General features: G+C 52.7%; 33 non-coding genes across 33 annotated transcripts; all 33 read right to left on the bottom strand.

Moving 5' to 3' along the window:
- Positions 1–86: 86 nt before the first annotated feature.
- Positions 87–168, bottom strand: Trnal-cag (transfer RNA leucine (anticodon CAG)). Its single transcript has one exon. It is a non-coding gene; the product is annotated as a tRNA-Leu (tRNA).
- A 743-nt stretch (positions 169–911) lies between these two features.
- On the bottom strand, positions 912–983 carry Trnah-gug (transfer RNA histidin (anticodon GUG)). The gene has a single exon. It is a non-coding gene; the product is annotated as a tRNA-His (tRNA).
- A 375-nt stretch (positions 984–1,358) lies between these two features.
- On the bottom strand, positions 1,359–1,430 carry Trnae-cuc (transfer RNA glutamic acid (anticodon CUC)). The gene has a single exon. It is a non-coding gene; the product is annotated as a tRNA-Glu (tRNA).
- Positions 1,431–1,857: 427 nt separating this feature from the next.
- On the bottom strand, positions 1,858–1,939 carry Trnal-cag (transfer RNA leucine (anticodon CAG)). The gene has a single exon. It is a non-coding gene; the product is annotated as a tRNA-Leu (tRNA).
- Positions 1,940–2,682: 743 nt separating this feature from the next.
- On the bottom strand, positions 2,683–2,754 carry Trnah-gug (transfer RNA histidin (anticodon GUG)). The gene has a single exon. It is a non-coding gene; the product is annotated as a tRNA-His (tRNA).
- A 375-nt stretch (positions 2,755–3,129) lies between these two features.
- On the bottom strand, positions 3,130–3,201 carry Trnae-cuc (transfer RNA glutamic acid (anticodon CUC)). The gene has a single exon. It is a non-coding gene; the product is annotated as a tRNA-Glu (tRNA).
- A 427-nt stretch (positions 3,202–3,628) lies between these two features.
- Trnal-cag (transfer RNA leucine (anticodon CAG)) lies at positions 3,629–3,710 on the bottom strand. Its single transcript has one exon. It is a non-coding gene; the product is annotated as a tRNA-Leu (tRNA).
- Positions 3,711–4,453: 743 nt separating this feature from the next.
- Positions 4,454–4,525, bottom strand: Trnah-gug (transfer RNA histidin (anticodon GUG)). The gene has a single exon. It is a non-coding gene; the product is annotated as a tRNA-His (tRNA).
- Positions 4,526–4,900: 375 nt separating this feature from the next.
- Positions 4,901–4,972, bottom strand: Trnae-cuc (transfer RNA glutamic acid (anticodon CUC)). The gene has a single exon. It is a non-coding gene; the product is annotated as a tRNA-Glu (tRNA).
- Positions 4,973–5,399: 427 nt separating this feature from the next.
- On the bottom strand, positions 5,400–5,481 carry Trnal-uag (transfer RNA leucine (anticodon UAG)). Its single transcript has one exon. It is a non-coding gene; the product is annotated as a tRNA-Leu (tRNA).
- Positions 5,482–6,224: 743 nt separating this feature from the next.
- On the bottom strand, positions 6,225–6,296 carry Trnah-gug (transfer RNA histidin (anticodon GUG)). Its single transcript has one exon. It is a non-coding gene; the product is annotated as a tRNA-His (tRNA).
- A 375-nt stretch (positions 6,297–6,671) lies between these two features.
- Trnae-cuc (transfer RNA glutamic acid (anticodon CUC)) lies at positions 6,672–6,743 on the bottom strand. Its single transcript has one exon. It is a non-coding gene; the product is annotated as a tRNA-Glu (tRNA).
- Positions 6,744–7,170: 427 nt separating this feature from the next.
- Positions 7,171–7,252, bottom strand: Trnal-uag (transfer RNA leucine (anticodon UAG)). The gene has a single exon. It is a non-coding gene; the product is annotated as a tRNA-Leu (tRNA).
- A 743-nt stretch (positions 7,253–7,995) lies between these two features.
- On the bottom strand, positions 7,996–8,067 carry Trnah-gug (transfer RNA histidin (anticodon GUG)). Its single transcript has one exon. It is a non-coding gene; the product is annotated as a tRNA-His (tRNA).
- Positions 8,068–8,442: 375 nt separating this feature from the next.
- On the bottom strand, positions 8,443–8,514 carry Trnae-cuc (transfer RNA glutamic acid (anticodon CUC)). The gene has a single exon. It is a non-coding gene; the product is annotated as a tRNA-Glu (tRNA).
- A 427-nt stretch (positions 8,515–8,941) lies between these two features.
- Trnal-uag (transfer RNA leucine (anticodon UAG)) lies at positions 8,942–9,023 on the bottom strand. Its single transcript has one exon. It is a non-coding gene; the product is annotated as a tRNA-Leu (tRNA).
- Positions 9,024–9,770: 747 nt separating this feature from the next.
- On the bottom strand, positions 9,771–9,842 carry Trnah-gug (transfer RNA histidin (anticodon GUG)). The gene has a single exon. It is a non-coding gene; the product is annotated as a tRNA-His (tRNA).
- Positions 9,843–10,217: 375 nt separating this feature from the next.
- On the bottom strand, positions 10,218–10,289 carry Trnae-cuc (transfer RNA glutamic acid (anticodon CUC)). Its single transcript has one exon. It is a non-coding gene; the product is annotated as a tRNA-Glu (tRNA).
- Positions 10,290–10,716: 427 nt separating this feature from the next.
- Positions 10,717–10,798, bottom strand: Trnal-uag (transfer RNA leucine (anticodon UAG)). The gene has a single exon. It is a non-coding gene; the product is annotated as a tRNA-Leu (tRNA).
- Positions 10,799–11,545: 747 nt separating this feature from the next.
- On the bottom strand, positions 11,546–11,617 carry Trnah-gug (transfer RNA histidin (anticodon GUG)). The gene has a single exon. It is a non-coding gene; the product is annotated as a tRNA-His (tRNA).
- A 375-nt stretch (positions 11,618–11,992) lies between these two features.
- On the bottom strand, positions 11,993–12,064 carry Trnae-cuc (transfer RNA glutamic acid (anticodon CUC)). The gene has a single exon. It is a non-coding gene; the product is annotated as a tRNA-Glu (tRNA).
- Positions 12,065–12,491: 427 nt separating this feature from the next.
- On the bottom strand, positions 12,492–12,573 carry Trnal-uag (transfer RNA leucine (anticodon UAG)). Its single transcript has one exon. It is a non-coding gene; the product is annotated as a tRNA-Leu (tRNA).
- A 756-nt stretch (positions 12,574–13,329) lies between these two features.
- Positions 13,330–13,401, bottom strand: Trnah-gug (transfer RNA histidin (anticodon GUG)). The gene has a single exon. It is a non-coding gene; the product is annotated as a tRNA-His (tRNA).
- A 375-nt stretch (positions 13,402–13,776) lies between these two features.
- On the bottom strand, positions 13,777–13,848 carry Trnae-cuc (transfer RNA glutamic acid (anticodon CUC)). The gene has a single exon. It is a non-coding gene; the product is annotated as a tRNA-Glu (tRNA).
- A 427-nt stretch (positions 13,849–14,275) lies between these two features.
- On the bottom strand, positions 14,276–14,357 carry Trnal-uag (transfer RNA leucine (anticodon UAG)). The gene has a single exon. It is a non-coding gene; the product is annotated as a tRNA-Leu (tRNA).
- Positions 14,358–15,116: 759 nt separating this feature from the next.
- Positions 15,117–15,188, bottom strand: Trnah-gug (transfer RNA histidin (anticodon GUG)). The gene has a single exon. It is a non-coding gene; the product is annotated as a tRNA-His (tRNA).
- A 375-nt stretch (positions 15,189–15,563) lies between these two features.
- Positions 15,564–15,635, bottom strand: Trnae-cuc (transfer RNA glutamic acid (anticodon CUC)). Its single transcript has one exon. It is a non-coding gene; the product is annotated as a tRNA-Glu (tRNA).
- Positions 15,636–16,062: 427 nt separating this feature from the next.
- On the bottom strand, positions 16,063–16,144 carry Trnal-uag (transfer RNA leucine (anticodon UAG)). The gene has a single exon. It is a non-coding gene; the product is annotated as a tRNA-Leu (tRNA).
- A 752-nt stretch (positions 16,145–16,896) lies between these two features.
- Positions 16,897–16,968, bottom strand: Trnah-gug (transfer RNA histidin (anticodon GUG)). Its single transcript has one exon. It is a non-coding gene; the product is annotated as a tRNA-His (tRNA).
- Positions 16,969–17,343: 375 nt separating this feature from the next.
- Trnae-cuc (transfer RNA glutamic acid (anticodon CUC)) lies at positions 17,344–17,415 on the bottom strand. Its single transcript has one exon. It is a non-coding gene; the product is annotated as a tRNA-Glu (tRNA).
- A 427-nt stretch (positions 17,416–17,842) lies between these two features.
- On the bottom strand, positions 17,843–17,924 carry Trnal-uag (transfer RNA leucine (anticodon UAG)). The gene has a single exon. It is a non-coding gene; the product is annotated as a tRNA-Leu (tRNA).
- A 752-nt stretch (positions 17,925–18,676) lies between these two features.
- On the bottom strand, positions 18,677–18,748 carry Trnah-gug (transfer RNA histidin (anticodon GUG)). Its single transcript has one exon. It is a non-coding gene; the product is annotated as a tRNA-His (tRNA).
- A 375-nt stretch (positions 18,749–19,123) lies between these two features.
- Positions 19,124–19,195, bottom strand: Trnae-cuc (transfer RNA glutamic acid (anticodon CUC)). The gene has a single exon. It is a non-coding gene; the product is annotated as a tRNA-Glu (tRNA).
- Positions 19,196–21,560: the final 2,365 nt, after the last annotated feature.

Below are 21,560 nucleotides of genomic sequence, written 5' to 3'. Positions count from 1 at the left end.
GCTACCTACACAACACGCGCGTCACAAGAGCTGCATCCTACCCTACGAGAACACACAGCAGCGGCACAAAAATGAGACGTAAAAACTGGCAACGGTGGGATTCGAACCCACGCCTCCGAAGAGACTGGTGCCTGAAACCAGCGCCTTAGACCGCTCGGCCACGTTACCGTTGGACCACGAGCGGCAAAACGTTTCCTTTGTAGTACAAAGATCACTCCGAAATGTAAGTGTCTTGGCAATCGCTGTGCCGTGTATGTCCACTGCTCTCCCACTGGAAGCGTCTCTTTAGGCCATCCACAACAAGAAAATGCCGTGCCCGCCGTATGGGAGCGACGCCACTTGTCTGTAGCTGTCGTAGATAAGGAGACAGCAGCTCCTGGATTCGAACCCACGCCTACGAAGAGACCAGTGCCTTAAACCAGTGCCTTAGAGCGCTATTTTTCGTTGTATTTTTTCCATGCAGCAGATCCACACATGACGTGGCTCACTGGAGTAGTATGCGACATAGGATGGAAAATACAGTTCCCGCCCGGGATCGAACCGGGGGTCCTTCTGCGTGTGAAGCAGACGCGATAACCGCTACACTACTTTTTTATTTTTGAGCGCTCGGCCACGCTACGTGCGCTGCATTGGGCGCCAGTTTTCCCAGCATTTGTAGAAACAGTGCACGTCACAGCTTCCTGTTCTGCTGGCACTGGTTGCTCATCCATCGCACTTCAAACAACTGCCCTTTTCGACTGCAGAGAGCAGCGGACGTCCGCGCTCTGGGAGGCGACATTACATGTTGGTGATGAAGTGGTAGTACAAACTGCGGCCTGCGGAACACGAGTGAAAAATCAAGAGAGCACTGTAATTTCGAGTACTCGTGCACTATCTCTATAGCAACGGCAGCAAGGCAAAACTTTCAAAAGTGCCGTGACCAGGATTCGAACCTGGGTTATTGCGGCCACAACGCAATGTCCTAACCACTAGACGATCACGGCCACGGAGGCGCCCGCCAAAGCAGCTGGCGGGAATGCAAGTGGCGGCACACAGCAAAGCCCAGCCCACAGTGTCACGCCACAGCAGTGTCAGACACGTTCTCCATCACATGTATACAAACAAATGAACGCGCCTGCGCTGTCAGGACACTAACTACAGTGGTTAGCTGCATTCACCTCCGTGGCAATGTCTTGCAGTCCTCCAAGCCTCTTCGCTACAGGTACGTGGCTCGACAACAAGTGGACACACGCCGCATCTCTCTCGCCGTCGGGTGTTGCCGTGAATCATACTTAACGTAGCTTTCTGCACGCGTCAGCGTAGCGTCAGTCGAGCAAAGTCGAGACAAGTCGCATAAGAGGAGCAACAAAAACGCGCATTTCCGGTACCGGGAATCGAACCCGGGCCTCCTGGGTGAGAGCCAGGTATCCTAGCCACTAGACCACACCGGATAACGACGGCAGTGCTCTTCCAGCGAACGCAGCAATCAGGCACGGTTAACTGACAACTGTAAAAAAATCCACTCTCTCACGTTGTAGAACGGCGTGCTCCGGACGCATTTCGTGGACACGAACGCCAGCAATGATGAGAGCAAAAGGCGCTTACAAATCCTGTCGTTGCACCACGCACTGTTCTACGGCAATTCACGAAGCAGAAGCTGTTTTCTTTGCAGGCAATGAGTGCAGCCGTCTTCGACACAGGAAACAATTACACGTTTGGCAGCTGTGGGATTGGAACCCACGCCTCCGAAGAGACTGGTGCCTGAAACCAGCGCTTTACACCGCTCGGCCACGCTACCTACACAACACGCGCGTCACAAGAGCTGCATCCTACCCTACGAGAACACACAGCAGCGGCACAAAAATGAGACGTAAAAACTGGCAACGGTGGGATTCGAACCCACGCCTCCGAAGAGACTGGTGCCTGAAACCAGCGCCTTAGACCGCTCGGCCACGTTACCGTTGGACCACGAGCGGCAAAACGTTTCCTTTGTAGTACAAAGATCACTCCGAAATGTAAGTGTCTTGGCAATCGCTGTGCCGTGTATGTCCACTGCTCTCCCACTGGAAGCGTCTCTTTAGGCCATCCACAACAAGAAAATGCCGTGCCCGCCGTATGGGAGCGACGCCACTTGTCTGTAGCTGTCGTAGATAAGGAGACAGCAGCTCCTGGATTCGAACCCACGCCTACGAAGAGACCAGTGCCTTAAACCAGTGCCTTAGAGCGCTATTTTTCGTTGTATTTTTTCCATGCAGCAGATCCACACATGACGTGGCTCACTGGAGTAGTATGCGACATAGGATGGAAAATACAGTTCCCGCCCGGGATCGAACCGGGGGTCCTTCTGCGTGTGAAGCAGACGCGATAACCGCTACACTACTTTTTTATTTTTGAGCGCTCGGCCACGCTACGTTCGCTGCATTGGGCGCCAGTTTTCCCAGCATTTGTAGAAACAGTGCACGTCACAGCTTCCTGTTTTGCTGGCACTGGTTGCTCATCCATCGCACTTCAAACAACTGCCCTTTTCGACTGCAGAGAGCAGCGGACGTCCGCGCTCTGGGAGGCGACATTACATGTTGGTGATGAAGTGGTAGTACAAACTGCGGCCTGCGGAACACGAGTGAAAAATCAAGAGAGCACTGTAATTTCGAGTACTCGTGCACTATCTCTATAGCAACGGCAGCAAGGCAAAACTTTCAAAAGTGCCGTGACCAGGATTCGAACCTGGGTTATTGCGGCCACAACGCAATGTCCTAACCACTAGACGATCACGGCCACGGAGGCGCCCGCCAAAGCAGCTGGCGGGAATGCAAGTGGCGGCACACAGCAAAGCCCAGCCCACAGTGTCACGCCACAGCAGTGTCAGACACGTTCTCCATCACATGTATACAAACAAATGAACGCGCCTGCGCTGTCAGGACACTAACTACAGTGGTTAGCTGCATTCACCTCCGTGGCAATGTCTTGCAGTCCTCCAAGCCTCTTCGCTACAGGTACGTGGCTCGACAACAAGTGGACACACGCCGCATCTCTCTCGCCGTCGGGTGTTGCCGTGAATCATACTTAACGTAGCTTTCTGCACGCGTCAGCGTAGCGTCAGTCGAGCAAAGTCGAGACAAGTCGCATAAGAGGAGCAACAAAAACGCGCATTTCCGGTACCGGGAATCGAACCCGGGCCTCCTGGGTGAGAGCCAGGTATCCTAGCCACTAGACCACACCGGATAACGACGGCAGTGCTCTTCCAGCGAACGCAGCAATCAGGCACGGTTAACTGACAACTGTAAAAAAATCCACTCTCTCACGTTATAGAACAGCGTGCTCCGGACGCATTTCGTGGACACGAACGCCAGCAATGATGAGAGCAAAAGGCGCTTACAAATCCTGTCGTTGCACCACGCACTGTTCTACGGCAATTCACGAAGCAGAAGCTGTTTTCTTTGCAGGCAATGAGTGCAGCCGTCTTCGACACAGGAAACAATTACACGTTTGGCAGCTGTGGGATTGGAACCCACGCCTCCGAAGAGACTGGTGCCTGAAACCAGCGCTTTACACCGCTCGGCCACGCTACCTACACAACACGCGCGTCACAAGAGCTGCATCCTACCCTACGAGAACACACAGCAGCGGCACAAAAATGAGACGTAAAAACTGGCAACGGTGGGATTCGAACCCACGCCTCCGAAGAGACTGGTGCCTGAAACCAGCGCCTTAGACCGCTCGGCCACGTTACCGTTGGACCACGAGCGGCAAAACGTTTCCTTTGTAGTACAAAGATCACTCCGAAATGTAAGTGTCTTGGCAATCGCTGTGCCGTGTATGTCCACTGCTCTCCCACTGGAAGCGTCTCTTTAGGCCATCCACAACAAGAAAATGCCGTGCCCGCCGTATGGGAGCGACGCCACTTGTCTGTAGCTGTCGTAGATAAGGAGACAGCAGCTCCTGGATTCGAACCCACGCCTACGAAGAGACCAGTGCCTTAAACCAGTGCCTTAGAGCGCTATTTTTCGTTGTATTTTTTCCATGGAGCAGATCCACACATGACGTGGCTCACTGGAGTAGTATGCGACATAGGATGGAAAATACAGTTCCCGCCCGGGATCGAACCGGGGGTCCTTCTGCGTGTGAAGCAGACGCGATAACCGCTACACTACTTTTTTATTTTTGAGCGCTCGGCCACGCTACGTGCGCTGCATTGGGCGCCAGTTTTCCCAGCATTTGTAGAAACAGTGCACGTCACAGCTTCCTGTTCTGCTGGCACTGGTTGCTCATCCATCGCACTTCAAACAACTGCCCTTTTCGACTGCAGAGAGCAGCGGACGTCCGCGCTCTGGGAGGCGACATTACATGTTGGTGATGAAGTGGTAGTACAAACTGCGGCCTGCGGAACACGAGTGAAAAATCAAGAGAGCACTGTAATTTCGAGTACTCGTGCACTATCTCTATAGCAACGGCAGCAAGGCAAAACTTTCAAAAGTGCCGTGACCAGGATTCGAACCTGGGTTATTGCGGCCACAACGCAATGTCCTAACCACTAGACGATCACGGCCACGGAGGCGCCCGCCAAAGCAGCTGGCGGGAATGCAAGTGGCGGCACACAGCAAAGCCCAGCCCACAGTGTCACGCCACAGCAGTGTCAGACACGTTCTCCATCACATGTATACAAACAAATGAACGCGCCTGCGCTGTCAGGACACTAACTACAGTGGTTAGCTGCATTCACCTCCGTGGCAATGTCTTGCAGTCCTCCAAGCCTCTTCGCTACAGGTACGTGGCTCGACAACAAGTGGACACACGCCGCATCTCTCTCGCCGTCGGGTGTTGCCGTGAATCATACCTAACGTAGCTTTCTGCACGCGTCAGCGTAGCGTCAGTCGAGCAAAGTCGAGACAAGTCGCATAAGAGGAGCAACAAAAACGCGCATTTCCGGTACCGGGAATCGAACGCTGGCCTCCTGGGTGAGAGCCAGGTATCCTAGCCACTAGACCACACCGGATAACGACGGCAGTGCTCTTCCAGCGAACGCAGCAATCAGGCACGGTTAACTGACAACTGTAAAAAAATCCACTCTCTCACGTTGTAGAACGGCGTGCTCCGGACGCATTTCGTGGACACGAACGCCAGCAATGATGAGAGCAAAAGGCGCTTACAAATCCTGTCGTTGCACCACGCACTGTTCTACGGCAATTCACGAAGCAGAAGCTGTTTTCTTTGCAGGCAATGAGTGCAGCCGTCTTCGACACAGGAAACAATTACACGTTTGGCAGCTGTGGGATTGGAACCCACGCCTCCGAAGAGACTGGTGCCTGAAACCAGCGCTTTACACCGCTCGGCCACGCTACCTACACAACACGCGCGTCACAAGAGCTGCATCCTACCCTACGAGAACACACAGCAGCGGCACAAAAATGAGACGTAAAAACTGGCAACGGTGGGATTCGAACCCACGCCTCCGAAGAGACTGGTGCCTAAAACCAGCGCCTTAGACCGCTCGGCCACGTTACCGTTGGACCACGAGCGGCAAAACGTTTCCTTTGTAGTACAAAGATCACTCCGAAATGTAAGTGTCTTGGCAATCGCTGTGCCGTGTATGTCCACTGCTCTCCCACTGGAAGCGTCTCTTTAGGCCATCCACAACAAGAAAATGCCGTGCCCGCCGTATGGGAGCGACGCCACTTGTCTGTAGCTGTCGTAGATAAGGAGACAGCAGCTCCTGGATTCGAACCCACGCCTACGAAGAGACCAGTGCCTTAAACCAGTGCCTTAGAGCGCTATTTTTCGTTGTATTTTTTCCATGCAGCAGATCCACACATGACGTGGCTCACTGGAGTAGTATGCGACATAGGATGGAAAATACAGTTCCCGCCCGGGATCGAACCGGGGGTCCTTCTGCGTGTGAAGCAGACGCGATAACCGCTACACTACTTTCTTATTTTTGAGCGCTCGGCCACGCTACGTGCGCTGCATTGGGCGCCAGTTTTCCCAGCATTTGTAGAAACAGTGCACGTCACAGCTTCCTGTTCTGCTGGCACTGGTTGCTCATCCATCGCACTTCAAACAACTGCCCTTTTCGACTGCAGAGAGCAGCGGACGTCCGCGCTCTGGGAGGCGACATTACATGTTGGTGATGAAGTGGTAGTACAAACTGCGGCCTGTGGAACACGAGTGAAAAATCAAGAGAGCACTGTAATTTCGAGTACTCGTGCACTATCTCTATAGCAACGGCAGCAAGGCAAAACTTTCAAAAGTGCCGTGACCAGGATTCGAACCTGGGTTATTGCGGCCACAACGCAATGTCCTAACCACTAGACGATCACGGCCACGGAGGCGCCCGCCAAAGCAGCTGGCGGGAATGCAAGTGGCGGCACACAGCAAAGCCCAGCCCACAGTGTCACGCCACAGCAGTGTCAGACACGTTCTCCATCACATGTATACAAACAAATGAACGCGCCTGCGCTGTCAGGACACTAACTACAGTGGTTAGCTGCATTCACCTCCGTGGCAATGTCTTGCAGTCCTCCAAGCCTCTTCGCTACAGGTACGTGGCTCGACAACAAGTGGACACACGCCGCATCTCTCTCGCCGTCGGGTGTTGCCGTGAATCATACTTAACGTAGCTTTCTGCACGCGTCAGCGTAGCGTCAGTCGAGCAAAGTCGAGACAAGTCGCATAAGAGGAGCAACAAAAACGCGCATTTCCGGTACCGGGAATCGAACCCGGGCCTCCTGGGTGAGAGCCAGGTATCCTAGCCACTAGACCACACCGGATAACGACGGCAGTGCTCTTCCAGCGAACGCAGCAATCAGGCACGGTTAACTGACAACTGTAAAAAAATCCACTCTCTCACGTTATAGAACGGCGTGCTCCGGACGCATTTCGTGGACACGAACGCCAGCAATGATGAGAGCAAAAGGCGCTTACAAATCCTGTCGTTGCACCACGCACTGTTCTACGGCAATTCACGAAGCAGAAGCTGTTTTCTTTGCAGGCAATGAGTGCAGCCGTCTTCGACACAGGAAACAATTACACGTTTGGCAGCTGTGGGATTGGAACCCACGCCTCCGAAGAGACTGGTGCCTGAAACCAGCGCTTTACACCGCTCGGCCACGCTACCTACACAACACGCGCGTCACAAGAGCTGCATCCTACCCTACGAGAACACACAGCAGCGGCACAAAAATGAGACGTAAAAACTGGCAACGGTGGGATTCGAACCCACGCCTCCGAAGAGACTGGTGCCTAAAACCAGCGCCTTAGACCGCTCGGCCACGTTACCGTTGGACCACGAGCGGCAAAACGTTTCCTTTGTAGTACAAATATCACTCCGAAATGTAAGTGTCTTGGCAATCGCTGTGCCGTGTATGTCCACTGCTCTCCCACTGGAAGCGTCTCTTTAGGCCATCCACAACAAGAAAATGCCGTGCCCGCCGTATGGGAGCGACGCCACTTGTCTGTAGCTGTCGTAGATAAGGAGACAGCAGCTCCTGGATTCGAACCCACGCCTACGAAGAGACCAGTGCCTTAAACCAGTGCCTTAGAGCGCTATTTTTCGTTGTATTTTTTCCATGCAGCAGATCCACACATGACGTGGCTCACTGGAGTAGTATGCGACATAGGATGGAAAATACAGTTCCCGCCCGGGATCGAACCGGGGGTCCTTCTGCGTGTGAAGCAGACGCGATAACCGCTACACTACTTTTTTATTTTTGAGCGCTCGGCCACGCTACGTGCGCTGCATTGGGCGCCAGTTTTCCCAGCATTTGTAGAAACAGTGCACGTCACAGCTTCCTGTTCTGCTGGCACTGGTTGCTCATCCATCGCACTTCAAACAACTGCCCTTTTCGACTGCAGAGAGCAGCGGACGTCCGCGCTCTGGGAGGTGACATTACATGTTGGTGATGAAGTGGTAGTACAAACTGTGGCCTGCGGAACACGAGTGAAAAATCAAGAGAGCACTGTAATTTCGAGTACTCGTGCACTATCTCTATAGCAACGGCAGCAAGGCAAAACTTTCAAAAGTGCCGTGACCAGGATTCGAACCTGGGTTATTGCGGCCACAACGCAATGTCCTAACCACTAGACGATCACGGCCACGGAGGCGCCCGCCAAAGCAGCTGGCGGGAATGCAAGTGGCGGCACACAGCAAAGCCCAGCCCACAGTGTCACGCCACAGCAGTGTCAGACACGTTCTCCATCACATGTATACAAACAAATGAACGCGCCTGCGCTGTCAGGACACTAACTACAGTGGTTAGCTGCATTCACCTCCGTGGCAATGTCTTGCAGTCCTCCAAGCCTCTTCGCTACAGGTACGTGGCTCGACAACAAGTGGACACACGCCGCATCTCTCTCGCCGTCGGGTGTTGCCGTGAATCATACTTAACGTAGCTTTCTGCACGCGTCAGCGTAGCGTCAGTCGAGCAAAGTCGAGACAAGTCGCATAAGAGGAGCAACAAAAACGCGCATTTCCGGTACCGGGAATCGAACCCGGGCCTCCTGGGTGAGAGCCAGGTATCCTAGCCACTAGACCACACCGGATAACGACGGCAGTGCTCTTCCAGCGAACGCAGCAATCAGGCACGGTTAACTGACAACTGTAAAAAAATCCACTCTCTCACGTTATAGAACGGCGTGCTCCGGACGCATTTCGTGGACACGAACGCCAGCAATGATGAGAGCAAAAGGCGCTTACAAATCCTGTCGTTGCACCACGCACTGTTCTACGGCAATTCACGAAGCAGAAGCTGTTTTCTTTGCAGGCAATGAGTGCAGCCGTCTTCGACACAGGAAACAATTACACGTTTGGCAGCTGTGGGATTGGAACCCACGCCTCCGAAGAGACTGGTGCCTGAAACCAGCGCTTTACACCGCTCGGCCACGCTACCTACACAACACGCGCGTCACAAGAGCTGCATCCTACCCTACGAGAACACACAGCAGCGGCACAAAAATGAGACGTAAAAACTGGCAACGGTGGGATTCGAACCCACGCCTCCGAAGAGACTGGTGCCTAAAACCAGCGCCTTAGACCGCTCGGCCACGTTACCGTTGGACCACGAGCGGCAAAACGTATCCTTTGTAGTACAAAGATCACTCCGAAATGTAAGTGTCTTGGCAATCGCTGTGCCGTGTATGTCCACTGCTCTCCCACTGGAAGCGTCTCTTTAGGCCATCCACAACAAGAAAATGCCGTATGGGAGCGACGCCACTTGTCTGTAGCTGTCGTAGATAAGGAGACAGCAGCTCCTGGATTCGAACCCACGCCTACGAAGAGACTGGTGCCTTAAACCAGTGCCTTAAACCAGTGCCTTAGAGCGCTATTTTTCGTAGTATTTTTTCCATGCAGCAGATCCACACATGACGTGGCTCACTGGAGTAGTATGCGACATAGGATGGAAAATACAGTTCCCGCCCGGGATCGAACCGGGGGTCCTTCTGCGTGTGAAGCAGACGCGATAACCGCTACACAACTTTTTTATTTTTGAGCGCTCGGCCACGCTACGTGCGCTGCATTGGGCGCCAGTTTTCCCAGCATTTGTAGAAACAGTGCACGTCACAGCTTCCTGTTCTGCTGGCACTGGTTGCTCATCCATCGCACTTCAAACAACTGCCCTTTTCGACTGCAGAGAGCAGCGGACGTCTGCGCTCTGGGAGGCGACATTACATGTTGGTGATGAAGTGGTAGTACAAACTGCGGCCTGCGGAACACGAGTGAAAAATCAAGAGAGCACTGTAATTTCGAGTACTCGTGCACTATCTCTATAGCAACGGCAGCAAGGCAAAACTTTCAAAAGTGCCGTGACCAGGATTCGAACCTGGGTTATTGCGGCCACAACGCAATGTCCTAACCACTAGACGATCACGGCCACGGAGGCGCCCGCCAAAGCAGCTGGCGGGAATGCAAGTGGCGGCACACAGCAAAGCCCAGCCCACAGTGTCACGCCACAGCAGTGTCAGACACGTTCTCCATCACATGTATACAAACAAATGAACGCGCCTGCGCTGTCAGGACACTAACTACAGTGGTTAGCTGCATTCACCTCCGTGGCAATGTCTTGCAGTCCTCCAAGCCTCTTCGCTACAGGTACGTGGCTCGACAACAAGTGGACACACGCCGCATCTCTCTCGCCGTCGGGTGTTGCCGTGAATCATACTTAACGTAGCTTTCTGCACGCGTCAGCGTAGCGTCAGTCGAGCAAAGTCGAGACAAGTCGCATAAGAGGAGCAACAAAAACGCGCATTTCCGGTACCGGGAATCGAACCCGGGCCTCCTGGGTGAGAGCCAGGTATCCTAGCCACTAGACCACACCGGATAACGACGGCAGTGCTCTTCCAGCGAACGCAGCAATCAGGCACGGTTAACTGACAACTGTAAAAAAATCCACACTCTCACGTTATAGAACGGCGTGCTCCGGACGCATTTCGTGGACACGAACGCCAGCAATGATGAGAGCAAAAGGCGCTTACAAATCCTGTCGTTGCACCACGCACTGTTCTACGGCAATTCACGAAGCAGAAGCTGTTTTCTTTGCAGGCAATGAGTGCAGCCGTCTTCGACACAGGAAACAATTACACGTTTGGCAGCTGTGGGATTGGAACCCACGCCTCCGAAGAGACTGGTGCCTGAAACCAGCGCTTTACACCGCTCGGCCACGCTACCTACACAACACGCGCGTCACAAGAGCTGCATCCTACCCTACGAGAACACACAGCAGCGGCACAAAAATGAGACGTAAAAACTGGCAACGGTGGGATTCGAACCCACGCCTCCGAAGAGACTGGTGCCTAAAACCAGCGCCTTAGACCGCTCGGCCACGTTACCGTTGGACCACGAGCGGCAAAACGTATCCTTTGTAGTACAAAGATCACTCCGAAATGTAAGTGTCTTGGCAATCGCTGTGCCGTGTATGTCCACTGCTCTCCCACTGGAAGCGTCTCTTTAGGCCATCCACAACAAGAAAATGCCGTATGGGAGCGACGCCACTTGTCTGTAGCTGTCGTAGATAAGGAGACAGCAGCTCCTGGATTCGAACCCACGCCTACGAAGAGACTGGTGCCTTAAACCAGTGCCTTAAACCAGTGCCTTAGAGCGCTATTTTTCGTAGTATTTTTTCCATGCAGCAGATCCACACATGACGTGGCTCACTGGAGTAGTATGCGACATAGGATGGAAAATACAGTTCCCGCCCGGGATCGAACCGGGGGTCCTTCTGCGTGTGAAGCAGACGCGATAACCGCTACACAACTTTTTTATTTTTGAGCGCTCGGCCACGCTACGTGCGCTGCATTGGGCGCCAGTTTTCCCAGCATTTGTAGAAACAGTGCACGTCACAGCTTCCTGTTCTGCTGGCACTGGTTGCTCATCCATCGCACTTCAAACAACTGCCCTTTTCGACTGCAGAGAGCAGCGGACGTCTGCGCTCTGGGAGGCGACATTACATGTTGGTGATGAAGTGGTAGTACAAACTGCGGCCTGCGGAACACGAGTGAAAAATCAAGAGAGCACTGTAATTTCGAGTACTCGTGCACTATCTCTATAGCAACGGCAGCAAGGCAAAACTTTCAAAAGTGCCGTGACCAGGATTCGAACCTGGGTTATTGCGGCCACAACGCAATGTCCTAACCACTAGACGATCACGGCCACGGAGGCGCCCGCCAAAGCAGCTGGCGGGAATGCAAGTGGCGGCACACAGCAAAGCCCAGCCCACAGTGTCACGCCACAGCAGTGTCAGACACGTTCTCCATCACATGTATACAAACAAATGAACGCGCCTGCGCTGTCAGGACACTAACTACAGTGGTTAGCTGCATTCACCTCCGTGGCAATGTCTTGCAGTCCTCCAAGCCTCTTCGCTACAGGTACGTGGCTCGACAACAAGTGGACACACGCCGCATCTCTCTCGCCGTCGGGTGTTGCCGTGAATCATACTTAACGTAGCTTTCTGCACGCGTCAGCGTAGCGTCAGTCGAGCAAAGTCGAGACAAGTCGCATAAGAGGAGCAACAAAAACGCGCATTTCCGGTACCGGGAATCGAACCCGGGCCTCCTGGGTGAGAGCCAGGTATCCTAGCCACTAGACCACACCGGATAACGACGGCAGTGCTCTTCCAGCGAACGCAGCAATCAGGCACGGTTAACTGACAACTGTAAAAAAATCCACTCTCTCACGTTATAGAACGGCGTGCTCCGGACGCATTTCGTGGACACGAACGCCAGCAATGATGAGAGCAAAAGGCGCTTACAAATCCTGTCGTTGCACCACGCACTGTTCTACGGCAATTCACGAAGCAGAAGCTGTTTTCTTTGCAGGCAATGAGTGCAGCCGTCTTCGACTCAGGAAACAATTACACATTTGGCAGGTGTGGGATTGGAACCCACGCCTCCGAAGAGACTGGTGCCTGAAACCAGCGCTTTACACCGCTCGGCCACGCTACCTACACAACACGCGCGTCACAAGAGCTGCATCCTACCCTACGAGAACACACAGCAGCGGCACAAAAATGAGACGTTAAAACTGGCAACGGTGGGATTCGAACCCACGCCTCCGAAGAGACTGGTGCCTAAAACCAGCGCCTTAGACCGCTCGGCCACGTTACCGTTGGACCACGAGCGGCAAAACGTTTCCTTTGTAGTACAAAGATCACTCCGAAATGTAAGTGTCTTGGCAATCGCTGTGCCGTGTATGTCCACTGCTCTCCCACTGGAAGCGTCTCTTTAGGCCATCCACAACAAGAAAATGCCGTGCCCGCCGTATGGGAGCGACGCCACTTGTCTGTAGCTGTCGTAGTTAAGGAGACAGCAGCTCCTGGATTCGAACCCACGCCTACGAAGAGACTGGTGCCTTAAACCAGTGCCTTAAACCAGTGCCTTAGAGCGCTATTTTTCGTAGTATTTTTTCCATGCAGCAGATCCACACATGACGTGGCTCACTGGAGTAGTATGCGACATAGGATGGAAAATACAGTTCCCGCCCGGGATCGAACTGGGGGTCCTTCTGCGTGTGAAGCAGACGCGATAACCGCTACACTACTTTTTTATTTTTGAGCGCTCGGCCACGCTACGTGCGCTGCATTGGGCGCCAGTTTTCCCAGCATTTGTAGAAACAGTGCACGTCACAGCTTCCTGTTCTGCTGGCACTGGTTGCTCATCCATCGCACTTCAAACAACTGCCATTTTCGACTGCAGAGAGCAGCGGACGTCCGCGCTCTGGGAGGCGACATTACATGTTGGTGATGAAGTGGTAGTACAAACTGCGGCCTGCGGAACACGAGTGAAAAATCAAGAGAGCACTGTAATTTCGAGTACTCGTGCACTATCTCTATAGCAACGGCAGCAAGGCAAAACTTTCAAAAGTGCCGTGACCAGGATTCGAACCTGGGTTATTGCGGCCACAACGCAATGTCCTAACCACTAGACGATCACGGCCACGGAGGCGCCCGCCGAAGCAGCTGGCGGGAATGCAAGTGGCGGCACACAGCAAAGCCCAGCCCACAGTGTCACGCCACAGCAGTGTCAGACACGTTCTCCATCACATGTATACAAACAAATGAACGCGCCTGCGCTGTCAGGACACTAACTACAGTGGTTAGCTGCATTCACCTCCGTGGCAATGTCTTGCAGTCCTCCAAGCCTCTTCGCTACAGGTACGTGGCTCGACAACAAGTGGACACACGCCGCATCTCTCTCGCCGTCGGGTGTTGCCGTGAATCATACTTAACGTAGCTTTCTGCACGCGTCAGCGTAGCGTCAGTCGAGCAAAGTCGAGACAAGTCGCATAAGAGGAGCAACAAAAACGCGCATTTCCGGTACCGGGAATCGAACCCGGGCCTCCTGGGTGAGAGCCAGGTATCCTAGCCACTAGACCACACCGGATAACGACGGCAGTGCTCTTCCAGCGAACGCAGCAATCAGGCACGGTTAACTGACAACTGTAAAAAAATCCACTCTCTCACGTTATAGAACGGCGTGCTCCGGACGCATTTCGTGGACACGATCGCCAGCAATGATGAGAGCAAAAGGCGCTTACAAATCCTGTCGTTGCACCACGCACTGTTCTACGGCAATTCACGAAGCAGAAGCTGTTTTCTTTGCAGGCAATGAGTGCAGCCGTCTTCGACACAGGAAACCATTACACGTTTGGCAGCTGTGGGATTGGAACCCACGCCTCCGAAGAGACTGGTGCCTGAAACCAGCCCTTTACACCGCTCGGCCACGCTACCTACACAACACGCGCGTCACAAGAGCTGCATCCTACCCTACGAGAACACACAGCAGCGGCACAAAAATGAGACGTAAAAACTGGCAACGGTGGGATTCGAACCCACGCCTCCGAAGAGACTGGTGCCTAAAACCAGCGCCTTAGACCGCTCGGCCACGTTACCGTTGGACCACGAGCGGCAAAACGTTTCCTTTGTAGTACAAAGATCACTCCGAAATGTAAGTGTCTTGGCAATCGCTGTGCCGTGTATGTCCACTGCTCTCCCACTGGAAGCGTCTCTTTAGGCCATCCACAACAAGAAAATGCCGTGCCCGCCGTATGGGAGCGACGCCACTTGTCTGTAGCTGTCGTAGTTAAGGAGACAGCAGCTCCTGGATTCGAACCCACGCCTACGAAGAGACTGGTGCCTTAAACCAGTGCCTTAAACCAGTGCCTTAGAGCGCTATTTTTCGTAGTATTTTTTCCATGCAGCAGATCCACACATGACGTGGCTCACTGGAGTAGTATGCGACATAGGATGGAAAATACAGTTCCCGCCCGGGATCGAACCGGGGGTCCTTCTGCGTGTGAAGCAGACGCGATAACCGCTACACTACTTTTTTTTTATTTTTGAGCGCTCGGCCACGCTACGTGCGCTGCATTGGGCGCCAGTTTTCCCAGCATTTGTAGAAACAGTGCACGTCACAGCTTCCTGTTCTGCTGGCACTGGTTGCTCATCCATCGCACTTCAAACAACTGCCCTTTTCGACTGCAGAGAGCAGCGGACGTACGCGCTCGGGGAGGCGACATTACATGTTGGTGATGAAGTGGTAGTACAAACTGCGGCCTGCGGAACACGAGTGAAAAATCAAGAGAGCACTGTAATTTCGAGTACTCGTGCACTATCTCTATAGCAACGGCAGCAAGGCAAAACTTTCAAAAGTGCCGTGACCAGGATTCGAACCTGGGTTATTGCGGCCACAACGCAATGTCCTAACCACTAGACGATCACGGCCACGGAGGCGCCCGCCAAAGCAGCTGGCGGGAATGCAAGTGGCGGCACACAGCAAAGCCCAGCCCACAGTGTCACGCCACAGCAGTGTCAGACACGTTATCCATCACATGTATACAAACAAATGAACGCGCCTGCGCTGTCAGGACACTAACTACAGTGGTTAGCTGCATTCACCTCCGTGGCAATGTCTTGCAGTCCTCCAAGCCTCTTCGCTACAGGTACGTGGCTCGACAACAAGTGGACACACGCCGCATCTCTCTCGCCGTCGGGTGTTGCCGTGAATCATACTTAACGTAGCTTTCTGCACGCGTCAGCGTAGCGTCAGTCGAGCAAAGTCGAGACAAGTCGCATAAGAGGAGCAACAAAAACGCGCATTTCCGGTACCGGGAATCGAACCCGGGCCTCCTGGGTGAGAGCCAGGTATCCTAGCCACTAGACCACACCGGATAACGACGGCAGTGCTCTTCCAGCGAACGCAGCAATCAGGCACGGTTAACTGACAACTGTAAAAAAATCCACTCTCTCACGTTATAGAACGGCGTGCTCCGGACGCATTTCGTGGACACGAACGCCAGCAATGATGAGAGCAAAAGGCGCTTACAAATCCTGTCGTTGCACCACGCACTGTTCTACGGCAATTCACGAAGCAGAAGCTGTTTTCTTTGCAGGCAATGAGTGCAGCCGTCTTCGACACAGGAAACAATTACACGTTTGGCAGGTGTGGGATTGGAACCCACGCCTCCGAAGAGACTGGTGCCTGAAACCAGCGCTTTACACCGCTCGGCCACGATACCTACACAACACGCGCGTCACAAGAGCTGCATCCTACCCTACGAGAACACACAGCAGCGGCACAAAAATGAGACGTAAAAACTGGCAACGGTGGGATTCGAACCCACGCCTCCGAAGAGACTGGTGCCTAAAACCAGCGCCTTAGACCGCTCGGCCACGTTACCGTTGGACCACGAGCGGCAAAACGTTTCCTTTGTAGTACAAAGATCACTCCGAAATGTGTCTTGGCAATCGCTGTGCCGTGTATGTCCACTGCTCTCCCACTGGAAGCGTCTCTTTAGGCCATCCACAACAAGAAAATGCCGTGCCCGCCGTATGGGAGCGACGCCACTTGTCTGTAGCTGTCGTAGATAAGGAGACAGCAGCTCCTGGATTCGAACCCACGCCTACGAAGAGACTGGTGCCTTAAACCAGTGCCTTAAACCAGTGCCTTAGAGCGCTATTTTTCGTAGTATTTATTCCATGCAGCAGATCCACACATGACGTGGCTCACTGGAGTAGTATGCGACATAGGATGGAAAATACAGTTCCCGCCCGGGATCGAACCGGGGGTCCTTCTGCGTGTGAAGCAGACGCGATAACCGCTACACTACTTTTTTATTTTTGAGCGCTCGGCCACGCTACGTGCGCTGCATTGGGCGCCAGTTTTCCCAACATTTGTAGAAACAGTGCACGTCACAGCTTCCTGTTCTGCTGGCACTGGTTGCTCATCCATCGCACTTCAAACAACTGCCCTTTTCGACTGCAGAGAGCAGCGGACGTCCGCGCTCTGGGAGGCGACATTACATGTTGGTGATGAAGTGGTAGTACAAACTGCGGCCTGCGGAACACGAGTGAAAAATCAAGAGAGCACTGTAATTTCGAGTACTCGTGCACTATCTCTATAGCAACGGCAGCAAGGCAAAACTTTCAAAAGTGCCGTGACCAGGATTCGAACCTGGGTTATTTCGGCCACAACGCAATGTCCTAACCACTAGACGATCACGGCCACGGAGGCGCCCGCCAAAGCAGCTGGCGGGAATGCAAGTGGCGGCACACAGCAAAGCCCAGCCCACAGTGTCACGCCACAGCAGTGTCAGACACGTTCTCCATCACATGTATACAAACAAATGAACGCGCCTGCGCTGTCAGGACACTAACTACAGTGGTTAGCTGCATTCACCTCCGTGGCAATGTCTTGCAGTCCTCCAAGCCTCTTCGCTACAGGTACGTGGCTCGACAACAAGTGGACACACGCCGCATCTCTCTCGCCGTCGGGTGTTGCCGTGAATCATACTTAACGTAGCTTTCTGCACGCGTCAGCGTAGCGTCAGTCGAGCAAAGTCGAGACAAGTCGCATAAGAGGAGCAACAAAAACGCGCATTTCCGGTACCGGGAATCGAACCCGGGCCTCCTGGGTGAGAGCCAGGTATCCTAGCCACTAGACCACACCGGATAACGACGGCAGTGCTCTTCCAGCGAACGCAGCAATCAGGCACGGTTAACTGACAACTGTAAAAAAATCCACTCTCTCACGTTATAGAACGGCGTGCTCCGGACGCATTTCGTGGACACGAACGCCAGCAATGATGAGAGCAAAAGGCGCTTACAAATCCTGTCGTTGCACCACGCACTGTTCTACGGCAATTCACGAAGCAGAAGCTGTTTTCTTTGCAGGCAATGAGTGCAGCCGTCTTCGACACAGGAAACAATTACACGTTTGGCAGGTGTGGGATTGGAACCCACGCCTCCGAAGAGACTGGTGCCTGAAACCAGCGCTTTACACCGCTCGGCCACGATACCTACACAACACGCGCGTCACAAGAGCTGCATCCTACCCTACGAGAACACACAGCAGCGGCACAAAAATGAGACGTAAAAACTGGCAACGGTGGGATTCGAACCCACGCCTCCGAAGAGACTGGTGCCTAAAACCAGCGCCTTAGACCGCTCGGCCACGTTACCGTTGGACCACGAGCGGCAAAACGTTTCCTTTGTAGTACAAAGATCACTCCGAAATGTGTCTTGGCAATCGCTGTGCCGTGTATGTCCACTGCTCTCCCACTGGAAGCGTCTCTTTAGGCCATCCACAACAAGAAAATGCCGTGCCCGCCGTATGGGAGCGACGCCACTTGTCTGTAGCTGTCGTAGATAAGGAGACAGCAGCTCCTGGATTCGAACCCACGCCTACGAAGAGACTGGTGCCTTAAACCAGTGCCTTAAACCAGTGCCTTAGAGCGCTATTTTTCGTAGTATTTATTCCATGCAGCAGATCCACACATGACGTGGCTCACTGGAGTAGTATGCGACATAGGATGGAAAATACAGTTCCCGCCCGGGATCGAACCGGGGGTCCTTCTGCGTGTGAAGCAGACGCGATAACCGCTACACTACTTTTTTATTTTTGAGCGCTCGGCCACGCTACGTGCGCTGCATTGGGCGCCAGTTTTCCCAACATTTGTAGAAACAGTGCACGTCACAGCTTCCTGTTCTGCTGGCACTGGTTGCTCATCCATCGCACTTCAAACAACTGCCCTTTTCGACTGCAGAGAGCAGCGGACGTCCGCGCTCTGGGAGGCGACATTACATGTTGGTGATGAAGTGGTAGTACAAACTGCGGCCTGCGGAACACGAGTGAAAAATCAAGAGAGCACTGTAATTTCGAGTACTCGTGCACTATCTCTATAGCAACGGCAGCAAGGCAAAACTTTCAAAAGTGCCGTGACCAGGATTCGAACCTGGGTTATTTCGGCCACAACGCAATGTCCTAACCACTAGACGATCACGGCCACGGAGGCGCCCGCCAAAGCAGCTGGCGGGAATGCAAGTGGCGGCACACAGCAAAGCCCAGCCCACAGTGTCACGCCACAGCAGTGTCAGACACGTTCTCCATCACATGTATACAAACAAATGAACGCGCCTGCGCTGTCAGGACACTAACTACAGTGGTTAGCTGCATTCACCTCCGTGGCAATGTCTTGCAGTCCTCCAAGCCTCTTCGCTACAGGTACGTGGCTCGACAACAAGTGGACACACGCCGCATCTCTCTCGCCGTCGGGTGTTGCCGTGAATCATACTTAACGTAGCTTTCTGCATGCGTCAGCGTAGCGTCAGTCGAGCAAAGTCGAGACAAGTCGCATAAGAGGAGCAACAAAAACGCGCATTTCCGGTACCGGGAATCGAACCCGGGCCTCCTGGGTGAGAGCCAGGTATCCTAGCCACTAGACCACACCGGATAACGACGGCAGTGCTCTTCCAGCGAACGCAGCAATCAGGCACGGTTAACTGACAACTGTAAAAAAATCCACTCTCTCACGTTATAGAACGGCGTGCTCCGGACGCATTTCGTGGACACGAACGCCAGCAATGATGAGAGCAAAAGGCGCTTACAAATCCTGTCGTTGCACCACGCACTGTTCTACGGCAATTCACGAAGCAGAAGCTGTTTTCTTTGCAGGCAATGAGTGCAGCCGTCTTCGACACAGGAAACAATTACACGTTTGGCAGCTGTGGGATTGGAACCCACGCCTCCGAAGAGACTGGTGCCTGAAACCAGCGCTTTACACCGCTCGGCCACGATACCTACACAACACGCGCGTCACAAGAGCTGCATCCTACCCTACGAGAACACACAGCAGCGGCACAAAAATGAGACGTAAAAACTGGCAACTTTTTTTTTTTTTTTTGTTCGTTTTTTTTTGTTTTTTTTTTTGTTTTTTTTTTTCTTTTTTTTTTCTTTTTTTTTTTATTTTTTTTTTTTTTCTTTTTTTTTTTTTTTTTTTTTGTATTTTTTTAGGGCCTCCCATCTCCCCTTATAGCCCGTCCTTTCGCTCTCCAAATAACGCCTTCGTCGGCGAGCTTCTCAGCTATAGCCAGTGCTGGTGCCAGATGTAACTGAAACGAAAACGAACGTTGACGAAAGAAAGTTGCAAAGTGAGCCTCTTGCCTCTGAGGCACACGTTGTGTGAAGGGAAAACAGAAAGAAGGCTTCGTGAAGTGCGAAAAAGAAAAAAGTATAGATATATTTATAGATAGATAACCGCCTGGAAGGAGTCAAGGAATGGTCCAGGCAGTACACAAAGCAAAACGCCATCCAGCAATGCAGAAATTAAACACGGAGGTACACCGTGAAGAAAGGAGTAGCGGTGATCACGCTGGATAGACGAGAAAAAAAGACAATAATGCAATGCAATAAGGAAAAAAACACACCAGGAATCCTGACCAAAGTAAGAGCAATGAAACACAACGAAATGTCCACAAAAAAGAAAAGGGGACACTTTCATGCAACGCCTCTCCTCGGCATCACTATCCCAAACCACTACATGACAGAGTGGTAAACAATAAGAAAAATAAAAAATAAAGAAAGGTAAACAAAATATCCTCGCATTATACCATATACGAGGCAGTTCCGAAGGGAGAAATGTCTCCCATGTACGTTATATTTTTCGTTTCTGGTACTGAATATACATCCATCGCAAGACGAGGTCTCTTACTATCACGTCATAGTTTTAAGCAAGATAGTGTAATTTTAATTAAGTCGACATCGGTAAAAGAGCAAAAGCATGCGCCAAGGCGACATGCAGAAAATTTGCAAAAGTCACAGCATAGTCTGTTCGAACACGGTACTTGCCATGTTCAGCCCATAAGTATGTGAGAAAATCAAGACGATCCGTGAGTTTGAGGAAAAATAGAGAATAAATCGTATGGCCGATTAACCAGATGGTGGCGTTGCGCTTGGTGGTCGGAAATGCCTTACACTCGGGTACGATTGCAGCTGCCACGGTAACCTGCGCTGTAGACACCCTGTTGACGAGACGCACCATATCCCGAGCAGTGTCCCACACAGCACGGAACCGACGGCACACGAAGCGATGTTCAATAGTATCCTCTTCATGGCACTCTTCGCAGGCGGGGGACGGACTCAGATGAATAGAGTGCAGTTTAGCATTCGTAGGAATCGTACCATTGACGACTTTATACCACGTCGCTCTAACGTGTGTAGGAAGGACGGTTGTGGCGATGTTTCGCCAAACTGTTCGCCAGTCAGTGTGCGGCATGCGGTACTCCCACTTATTTCTGGCCGGTGATCCCCGCAGAGCACGGATAATGTCGCCGACACGGCCTCCGCTGGAGCCACCATACACAAGATAGCTGTTGTCAAAATAAAAACGCCGCACGTAATTCAGCGCAAAGGGTATGTGGCTGACAGAGACCGGGGCAACTACAGAAGGTGGGCGATATTGATTGAACAACATGACCGTGGCACTGCTGGTGCCCTTCTCCAACACGGCCGTAGTCCGTTTGAGAAGGAGCGCCGCGCATTTGGCGGAAAAATCCACCAGACCGAGTCCCCCATCGGCTGGATTTAAGGTGCAGGTGGCTAAGGAGACTTTGAAAATGTCCCCTTTCCAAAGGAGCCAGTAGACGGCCTGTTTAATTGCACGGTCTAGGAGCTTAGGGACCGGGAGAACTTGTGCTAAATACCACGCTCGAGCTAAGATGGTAGTATTGATAAGCTGCACCTTATCATAAAGCGCCAAATGCCGGGCCGCATGAATTTTGACAACCGCCCTAATTTTGTGTAAGGTGGGACGCCAATTC

The sequence above is a fragment of the Schistocerca cancellata genome, chromosome 1 (assembly GCF_023864275.1).
Source record: "Schistocerca cancellata isolate TAMUIC-IGC-003103 chromosome 1, iqSchCanc2.1, whole genome shotgun sequence".
Classification (NCBI taxonomy): Eukaryota; Metazoa; Arthropoda; class Insecta; order Orthoptera; family Acrididae; genus Schistocerca; species Schistocerca cancellata.
Note: the sequence above shows the minus strand (reverse complement) of the source record. Positions and strands in the feature narration are given on the sequence as shown.